The sequence below is a fragment of the Solea solea genome, chromosome 7 (genome assembly GCF_958295425.1).
Source record: "Solea solea chromosome 7, fSolSol10.1, whole genome shotgun sequence".
Lineage (NCBI taxonomy): Eukaryota > Metazoa > Chordata > Actinopteri > Pleuronectiformes > Soleidae > Solea > Solea solea.
The window spans coordinates 20,727,142-20,737,217 of NC_081140.1; the positions used below are offsets into that span (position 1 = coordinate 20,727,142).

Genomic DNA, 10,076 nt, shown 5'->3' on the forward strand with positions numbered 1-10,076 from the left:
TCGCTTTACTGGCTCGATGTTGCCGTTGCTTCCTTCTGTCTTGACATAAAACCACTCACTTCCTGTGTGCAGTGCGAGAATGTTGATGGGCGACATGAGACCGAAACACTGCTATACTGAGAACAGAGTCGTGTGGAGCCGATGGGCTTAATCCACATTGTGTGAACTCATTTGACAACGGACGTTGGTTTGAGCCTGCAATTAATGAAGTCATACATATAATATCATAAGTATTAAACACATGAGGTCTCTTTGAAACATATTTGAAGAAACTCCTTCATCGTGTTTCTGAGATGTTAAGATATTGTTATGCCACAGTGACCTTGACCTTTGACCACCAAACTCGAATCAATTCATCCTTGAGTCCAAGTCAGCATTTGTGTCAAAGGATTCCCACAAGACAAGTTTCATGATGACAAGAATGAGACAAAAGCCAATTTTTTCCACCACAGGAACTTCTTTCACCTCTTTCAGCACATTTCCACTGAAATAATCTGGGGAAAAACTTTCCCTCAACCCCAAACTTTCACCAAAAGAAGTCTGGAGAGGCAGATTGGTGGAACACATTTTGCAGATGTATCAGTCAGTGTGGCTGCAAACCACCTTTTAAGACAAAGAAAGAAGAACTTATTAATTTCTGCTAAAAACAACAGAGCAAAAGGAAAGGATGTAAGAAAAGTTGGATGGAAGACAAGGTCCAGGCTCTTATGAGCATATTTGCTGAGAAGGAGGTTCAGTGTGACTTTGAGTCGATGACATGAAATGACGTAGTATCATTTTCTGGGACTTAAAGGTGAAGTGACATGTGAAGTGACATGTAAAATGACATGTACATGACATGTAATGAAGTAGAAATGCAAAACACACAGAAATTTAGAATAGAATAGAAAATAACTTTATTGTGTGTGTGTAATTTGTAGTGGGATGAGTTTTGATACCTTGAAAGATACTAAAACCTGGTCCTAATGGGGCAGAACCTCATTTCTCAGAGACTGGTTAAATTAGGTTAAGGTTAGGGTTAGGCATTAACAAGTTGCTGCCCGTCTTGGCGAGGACACTCTTGCAAAATAACTTAATGAGGTTTGGTTAAATAACAATAATAATAATATTAATTAAGGGATGATGCTGTGTTTATGTTGTCCACATGAATGGAAGTCGATGCAGTGTCCTAGGAAGAATAGCTGCACAAACACTTGTGTGTGTGTGTGTGTGCCTAGAATATAACCAAAGGATGGGCAGATGGACGGTTTCCACCAGTGTGAGCACAAGTTCTTAATCCTCTACTTCCGTCTCCATCTGTCCATTGCCGAGGAGGAAACACCTGCTATCTCAAAATGTGCCACACCTCAGCTCAGCTGATCTCATGAAATATACCTTTCTAAACAGGACATGAAAGTAAATAAATAAGTAGAAATATTTTGTACACTTTGTGTTCTGTTTGATTCTGTCCTTCTGTCCTTAAAATTAATTTTGTGAGTGTCACACACTGAAGACGCTTGATGTATTTTAGCAACCTGTGGTTGTTGTCTGTGGACTTTGAGTCTGATATCCCAAAATGCAGCAGTATTTTTCCTCCTGTTTTTCCCGCACCACTTAAAGCTGCAGTTAGATCTCAGGTTTGTTTAAATACAGACATTTTCAGTGCCACATCTTTGTCCTGAGATCCTCTCGTCAGATCCGCTCGGACAGACGCACTTGTTTCAGATTTGACAGATGAATTAATATAATCTCTCCATCTCTGAAAATCTCTGCCTAAATTGACGGGTGCTTTATTGCATTTATGGTCCAACTCTATTTCAGACTCTTTTTTCCTTGTTACGGTTTCTTTACAGTGTAAGCAGCCGTCGTCGGTGCTGGAGTAGTTTTGTGAAGGTCAGTTGTTATAGAACAGAGATATTGACAAATATGCTAAAAACTTTAATGAGAAATCCTAATCATACAAAGATTTTAAAAGAACAAAGAGATTCTCCTTCAGTGCATAAGCAGTGAAACATCTCATTTTGTCATATATCAGAAGAATTCAGATCTGTCTGTGGTTGTTGGTAAATTATTATTGTTTCATTACTTCCATGTCTTCTTCCATCCTGTTAAATCTTTTTCAGCTCCTCGCTTCATTTCTCCTGTTGTGACGAGCTGAAATGAGGATGAATACTGATGAGCTCCACCGCAGTTCACCGGCACATTCGGATAAACTCTCATTTCTTTTGATTTATTCCCATTTGGAAGCGGTTATTAATTTAGCCAACGTGTTGGCGGAGGCACGCAAACAAGTTGCATCATCAAACGAGAGTCAACTAATCAGGAGGACAGGACGCAGATATGATCCATCTGCTCTGTGATTCAGTGAACGCAGGAGCATGGAATCATATCAAGAATCAAAAACTGAGAACGTGGAGGGAGTGAGTTCACGAGTGATTAAATGAAGAATAATGAGATGAATGGGGCAAGAGAACGTTGAGCAAAAAGAGCAGTGGGAAACAGAACCGTTCAATTCATAACTTGAGAAATCAAAATAATGTAATAGTTCACTAATTATATAGAAAGAGAGCCATTTTAAAATCATCACACTGGCTTCCTGTTTCTTTTAGAATCAATTTTAGGATTCTTTTCTTTTCTTTATGAGATTTGCTTTTCAGGTATGAGCCATCGAGAAACCCTCAGGTCTGCAGTCTCTAAATTATATCCAAACTTTCAGTGAGGCCTCTTTTGTTATTATGGTCCTCGTCTTTGAAACAGGCTTCCTGAAGACCCGAGGGCAGCAGAGAATGATAATATTAAGAGCCTTTTAACCCGGCTTTTATCATTTATTTCTACTCTTTTATTTAATTTCTCGATGGGTCGCTATCTTTGATTATGTTTTTATGCTGTGAAGCACTTTGAGTTGCACTGCCTTGTATGAAAAGTGCTATATCAATAAAGTTTGATTGATTGATTCATATCCTTTATTTAATCAGGTAAAAGCCAAAAAGAGTGACCTAGCCAAGACCTGGCACAACAACATGGTCACAAACAACTGTCACACACAACACATAAGTGAGAGCACAACATCCGACAATACAGGAGCAAGGACAAAACCAATCATGATACAGGTGCATTTTCTAAAATTAAAATCAAATTGGACGCAGTCACATCAACCAAGGTTGTTTTGCTCTTGATGCTTCAAAATCCACTTAAACTCCCTCACAGAGATGAGTTCTGACATTTTCAGATCACTCTGTAAGTTATTCCATGTGGAGGGAGCAGCATATTTAAAAGCTCTCGTCGCCATCATCTGTAGAACACTGTGAGCGAAGGCCACATTGATTTTGGTTCCTACACATGTAGGTAGAAGACTGCGTAAGAGTATGGTGGCGTGTGTGATTTCCACAGCCAGTAACAAAGTACACTGGTCCTTTAGATGCTGTTCATAAACAGCAGATCACCATCATACAACAGAAAAGAACGTTGCTGATATCAAGTGAATTAATTAATAATTACATTAATTAAATAATTTAAATCCATAAAAGCGTGTCCCTTTTATGGATGGCATGATATCCATAGCAACACACACTCTTCAGATGAGCTGAGTTTTAATTGATGTTTAACTGAACATGTTCCACTGAGGGACCTAAAGGTCCACTCCTCTTATCTGTGATGCTGCAGCTCCGCAGGCTCAGGTTCCTCATGTGAACCCAGACAAAAGAGAAGAGGAGGAGGAGGAGGTTAAGCGAGGAGAAATGGAGAAGGGGAGGATGTTTTGGTTTTATTTTACCAATCTACATGTAAAAAGGATGACATTCACTTCAGACCACAAATTAAAAAAAAAAGAATAAGTAGCCCCCACAGAACATAATAAGAAGAGGAGAGGAGCAGAAATGAGAGGAGAGGAAGGGTGTAGAGGAGGGCAGGGTAAAAGGAGAGGAGAATATGAGGAGAGGGAAAAACAGGAGTGGAAGGAAAGAAGAGGGTAGGAGAGGAGGAGGGGAGGGAGTGATAAAGAAGGGGGCAGAAGGGGAGAATGAGGAGGAAAGGGGGAGGGAGGAGGAGAGGTGGGTTGTGCTCCTCATACAGTGTGACTGGTGAATTTCCTAGAAAGCAGCTGATTTGAGGTCATATTTTCCCTGAGCAGGAAATTGTGCCCCACAGGAGAGAAACACTGCAGAGCTGGTGTGTTCTTTCACCATCATCATCATCATCATCATCATCACTCAAGCCTGTACTGTTCTCTTTGGCATCTTTGTGGTCAATGGTTTTGCCGCTGTGGTTGAGAAAACTGTTTCAAAATAAAAGTCTTGACATGGCCCTTGACATTTTCTATGAAACAGTCTTTAAATCGAGCTGTTGTGCACAGTGTGTTCTGTTTGGTGCTAATTTCACATCTGTCCTCTTTCATTATGTCCAATTCTCTGTCATCCCAGCTCTGTCAGTAAATCTCTCTTGAAAGACCTTTTTTAAGTTTTTATCACCCATGAAAGTTTAGCCTTTTAACCATAAAACAAATGTTTGCTCTCTAAATGTATAAACATTAAGTAATAGAAAAACATGGAGGGATTAAGTGAGTAAAGGAGGAGGAAATTGGAGTGATAGAAGATGCTGGAATGATGTCCAAGCTGAAGGAAGGTATGAGATGAGGCATAAAACCAGACAGAAAAGGCATCAGTAGTGATAGAAAGCAGGGATGAAGAATAACACGACCTGAAGAGTAAAGTAAACACGAATAAATGAACAGACAAGAGGAAGGAAGGATAGAAGGGAGGAATACAAAGAAAGAGAGAGAGAGGGGGGGCGTAGGCCGAAGTCCTGAAGGCGTAAGCAGCCATCGTTTGGAGGTATTGGCTAAGTGTGTTGCCATGGCAACCAAGGGAGAGGTTTGATGGGGTAATCAATCACCACAGAGTTGGTGAGGTCGGGGAGTGAAGGAGACAGGGAGAAGTGGGGGGGATGTGGGGCGGTATTTGTTTCTACAAATACTAACTCTCTTATCTCACAAATTTGTTGAAAACCCTTTAGCTGGATTCACCGTTTTAAGTCTCACCTGGATTTGAGCAGTTTATCATTTCCTAAAGCTCCGACATTTATGATGTGACGTGTGTGTGAAGTCTTTTCTTCATGTCTGGCATTAGTCTGATGATAAGCAGCGTATGGTGTTCAAAAAACGCTCGTTTTTTTTTTATCTCGTCAGACCAGAGACTTTTCCCCTTAAGCTCTCACAGAGTTTGTTAAAACTACCACTAGGCAGTAGTCAGCTACATTCAAACTACATTTTAACATTAAAAAGAATCCACACAAGTATTTCAGCCACATATTACAAAAAAGGGGGGGCTTTTATTCTGAAAATAACATTTTTAATGATGCTACGGTGTGTCTGACTTCCTGTCCTGCTCGTCATCTGTGGCAAAAACAGAACACGGGCATTCTGTGGAATCCGTGGGTTAAGGTTAAACATGCAGCGTGAGTAAAGATTTATACAATATACAATAATTTATAGTTATTTTAAGGTGAATTCAAAAGGTTTTATTTAAAATGTCATGTTCAAAGGGCAATAAAGTCAATTTGTTTCAAGTTAAAGTCGATGAGTAATCCTTTCAAATAATCACAATTTCAATTTTGACCCAAATAATAATCATACTCCATATTATCACACCTGACAAACAGTTCACATACTGTATATTGGGCATTTGTGTGAACAGGGTGGTATCGTCCCATCCCTAGGCTCAGGGCCACACTGGACACATGTATATGTCATCATGTACATGTGTCCAGCCACACAGTCTCAACATCTAGATCTGTCACACATCACTTCCTGTACCCCTTTCAAAGTAAAGACATTTTAGCGTTTTGGTTCCCTGGATCCATTCTGTACAATGCTATGTAAGCAGCAGCTCTGAAGCAGGTTCACAGCTAACACACGCAGAGCAGCCAGCATAATCCACACATGTATTTCATTTCTAAAGTTCTGTTTCTACTTTCTATCGATCCACACTACGACACAGCTCAGGAGTTCTCTAACTCAAATGGAACCAGAAGTATTTCCAAACTTTATGACACGCCCTGCGTTCACAGTGATTGAGGTCACTGTGCTCCTGGGAAGCATCAAACATTTTAGAAATGGTTTTGTACTCTCTGAGGTCACCAGAGATTTAAGTGGATTCCATGTCCTGGCTTCTGTCCTCTGATATCTGACAGGACTCGCTCGAAACTCTATCTATTTATCTCAAATCTATTCACTCAATCACGCTGCAGTCACATGTTAATGGTAATGGAAGCCAACAGTTTGCAGCGTGACACAATTTACTCACTTGCTGGACTGTGGGAGGAAACTGGAGAACCGTGATGTGTACAGAAGAACCCACTCTGTGTGTGTCCTCACAGAACACAGGCACGTTTCAGTAATAGGTTGAAATTCCCTGTTCTTCCAGGTCAACAGCAGCAGGAATTAATAGCAGCAGCTCGATCAGCTTCAGCCATCATTGTTTAATGCACTGTTTAAATGGCTGTTTGATGAGAGAAGGATTACAGGCAGAGGATAATGAAGGCACTTTACTGTAACAGGCCTGATGAGGGAGTCCAGATCAGATCTACAGGAATCACAGGGGCGGTGGTGGTGTGGGTGGAGGAGAGATAACAGAGAGGCAGGCGAGTGTGTGTTTTTAGTGTGACAGTTAATCTGCTGAAAAATCAGTATTTTCCTATTTTATTTCATGATGACATTTAATGAGGGACATTGTCTATGATTGTTTAATCGACCCTGCACGCACCAAGTGTCTCCCTCTCACACACACACACACACACACATATCACAGTGAGTACCCTAACCCTAAAACCTCAGGCCTTAACCCTGTGGGGCCCCAGACAAAATGTCCCCACAAACACAGGTTTTTTTGGACCACAAAGTACACAAGTGCTAAATGAATGTGTGTGTGTGTGTGTGTGCTTCATAGCTAAGCTTAATATTAGAGAAGTTAAAGGCCAGTGTGTGACATGTAGGGGAATTTAATGGCAGAAATATACAAATATACAACCCATGTGTATGTTTGTATAAATGTATAATCACTCTAAAATATAGATGAGCAGCTTCAACCACATACATTGTGGAGCAGTCATAAAGTGGAATGCAAAGGTAGGTTGCCTGACGCACATGGGAAAGGGAGGAGTGAGCGGAGGAGCAGAGTGTGTCACTGTCGTCTCACCGTTAGATGTCACTAATTCTCACACACTGGACTGTGATATGAAACCAGGTGAATTCTGCAGTTTTAACATTATAATGTCAATTTTTTTTCATGAACTGTTCTGCTTTATCACGGGCTTGTTCTAATATTAAGGCAGCAGTCAATTTTATTATGAGTTGTGTCATCAAATCATCTGGAAAAGAATCTGTGACAGTTTTCCGTGAGACAGAACACACAGTGGTACACTACATGTACGGTGCACAGTGCGGCAAAAAAACTTACTTCTGTCCTCTCCACGGGAATCTATCAGCAGATGTGAACTGAGCCAAGCAGCAGCAGGAGCGTCATAAGATTTTCATTGGCAATAAACCAACATCATCTATTAGTGCAGCTATTTACAGCAGTGGATTGTGTGATCCTCAGATAATAAATATAAGCGACATGCACTGAGGGAAGCACAAATAAAACCCTCAAAATGAATTATAGCGCTGCACAATAATACGCTGCATTTCATTTTAACCTGAACTCTGTTTCATTTGAAGCAGTCAGCATGTTGCCGCTGCAGTGAGCAGTGGGGAGTCCCCCTCTGATAATGGTATTTGCCTACTTAACAGAGCTGCAGAGTGCACAATTAAAAATAAAAATAATATATATATATATAATTAATAATACTCCCAAGTTTAAACAGAAAGAAGAAAAGAAAGAAGCGTTCTGCTGTAGAGCGGGCACACACACAGGCTTGTTTGTTTATAAACATGTTAAAATGTGACCAAAATGGTGAATTACAGCAATGTTCACCGTCAGTAAAGTGTGTGTGTGTGTGTGTCATATTATCATGTTTGTTAAAAAAGATCCCATTTTGGGTCCTATCTGATAATTGAGGTCGGGACATATTGAGGGATCTATGAGGACGTGAGTTAGCAGCAGCAGCGTCAGCATGTCCACACAGACGTCATACACACTGAATGGACAGAGTCCCATATTAATGAGCTGCATGATTAAAAAAACATTCATGTAGTTCAGAGTCGTGAAAACCGCTCAACTGTGGCGCATTAAACGGGAGTCATTGTAAGATGTATGTGTTCGGTTCTGAACCATTAGTTAGTCTTTTAGAGACAACAACAGAGGTTTGACTGCTGCTTGTGGTTACACATCAAGCTCTGCTTTTAATAGACTGTTTAAAGACCTCTCCCCCTCCCTCTGTCCCTCCCTCCCCCCTCTTCTCCATTCTGCACTCAGCAAATCACACAAATAAATCGATGTTTAATATCAATAAGTGGTTTGTGCTGGAACTGCCCATGAACCTGAGGATTTAATTGTAGATATAAAATGTTTCAAAACAACTCACACACTTGTGTTTATAAATGAACAATACACTAACATCCCACAGACAATCACACACATTGGGTGTCCTCATCTGGACTGACTGATCCTATCAAACTGTCTAAATCCTTCGATAAAACCAGCTACAGGAGCTTGACCCTTCGCAGCGAAAAAACATCAACAACATCAACAAATTATGCACAAGATCAAAAGGTGGATGGCAAATTGTTTTATACGTGTCACATCAACATAGTTCTCAAATATCTGCGGTGGACTGGATGGTGGTGGTGTAAATCAATAGTGAGTCATCTGCCAAACAGCAGAACACAACTGATATGAGGATATAAGCCTGCACATGTTAGGGGTTTATGGAGAGGATGTTTTCACTGATGACGGCTTATAACTCGAACTCTAACTGTAACCAGATGCCTTCTGTGCCCAAACTAAACCACCTTTACGACCAGGAAATGCTTTATAATAAGTTTCACAAGTCCTCCAAATGCCACAAGCAGTTAAAACAATGCCCTGTTGAGATTTATAGATTTGGACAAAGCTGCTTTCAGACATGTCAGACAAATTTCCACAAAATGTTCTCCAGACATTATGTGGAGTTCATGTCTGAAATCGTAAAAAAGAGTAACTCAACTTGTTCAGAAACGTGAGCTCACATGTTTCTGTGGTTTGCAGATATAGGATTCTGTCAACTGGGTTACAACGATATTACATGAGCCTTTGCCACACCGTCATGGTTCATAGAAGAAATTCCTCAGCAGAGCAGAACCTCGGTTATTCTGAGTATTTCATTACTATTTTTTTTCAGTCTCTAAGAGGTTCACTGTCTGCAGTGTCTGCAGGCCTGAGGTCAACAAGGGGTTAAAAATGGAACATTGTGAAGCACTTGGCAAAGACACGGAGAGAAGTTTCTTGAGAACACTCTGAAGTAATCATGAGACCTGTCACTGCTGGTTTGAAAACTGACAGCAGCATTAGATGTGGCAGAAATATCCTTTGAAAGCTGGAGAGGCTATTTTGTCCCTGGTGCTGCTCTTCTCCTGTTTCTGCTGTCTGTCTCTCTTGCTAGCTGGTATTATCTCTGTCACTTCTTATCTTGTGTATTCTTGTATGTAAAGAAAGAGAGAAAAGTATAAGGACAAAGACTTTGTTGAGTATGAATGAACAGCTCAGCTCATCCCTCCCTCCCTCCCTCTCTCGCTCTGTTTGAACGTCGTACACTGCTCCTTGTTGTGTGAAGGACAATTTGATCAATTTCTTTGCTGCTGCCAAACAAACAGATGGATTAAAGTGTTTGAGGCTTAAAAACCTTAATCTGCAGATCAGAGGAAGACAACCGTATTAAGGCTGATGAGATCAAAATGTCACACTCAGGACTCCATCTTTCTGCTTTAACCTTTATTTGTTCGGGGAGAGTTCACACCACAGAAACATTGCCCTTTTTCACAAATTCGTGGCCACAGTGTGTCTGCCATATTGGGTGTAAGCAGCCACATAATTCATTTAATGACAGTAAATGGGTGCACATAATCAAAGGTACACAGACTAGAGCGTGAAAGAATGACGAGAAACTGCAGCGTATACCATCTGTAC

The 10,076-nt window shown here is 40.6% G+C and overlaps 1 protein-coding gene across 1 annotated transcript in view; it reads right to left on the minus strand.

Moving 5' to 3' along the window:
- Positions 1 to 10,076, minus strand: part of slc8a2b (solute carrier family 8 member 2b) — a 104,968-nt gene that overhangs the window by 24,425 nt on the left and 70,467 nt on the right. The gene's annotated exons all lie outside the window — the stretch shown is intronic.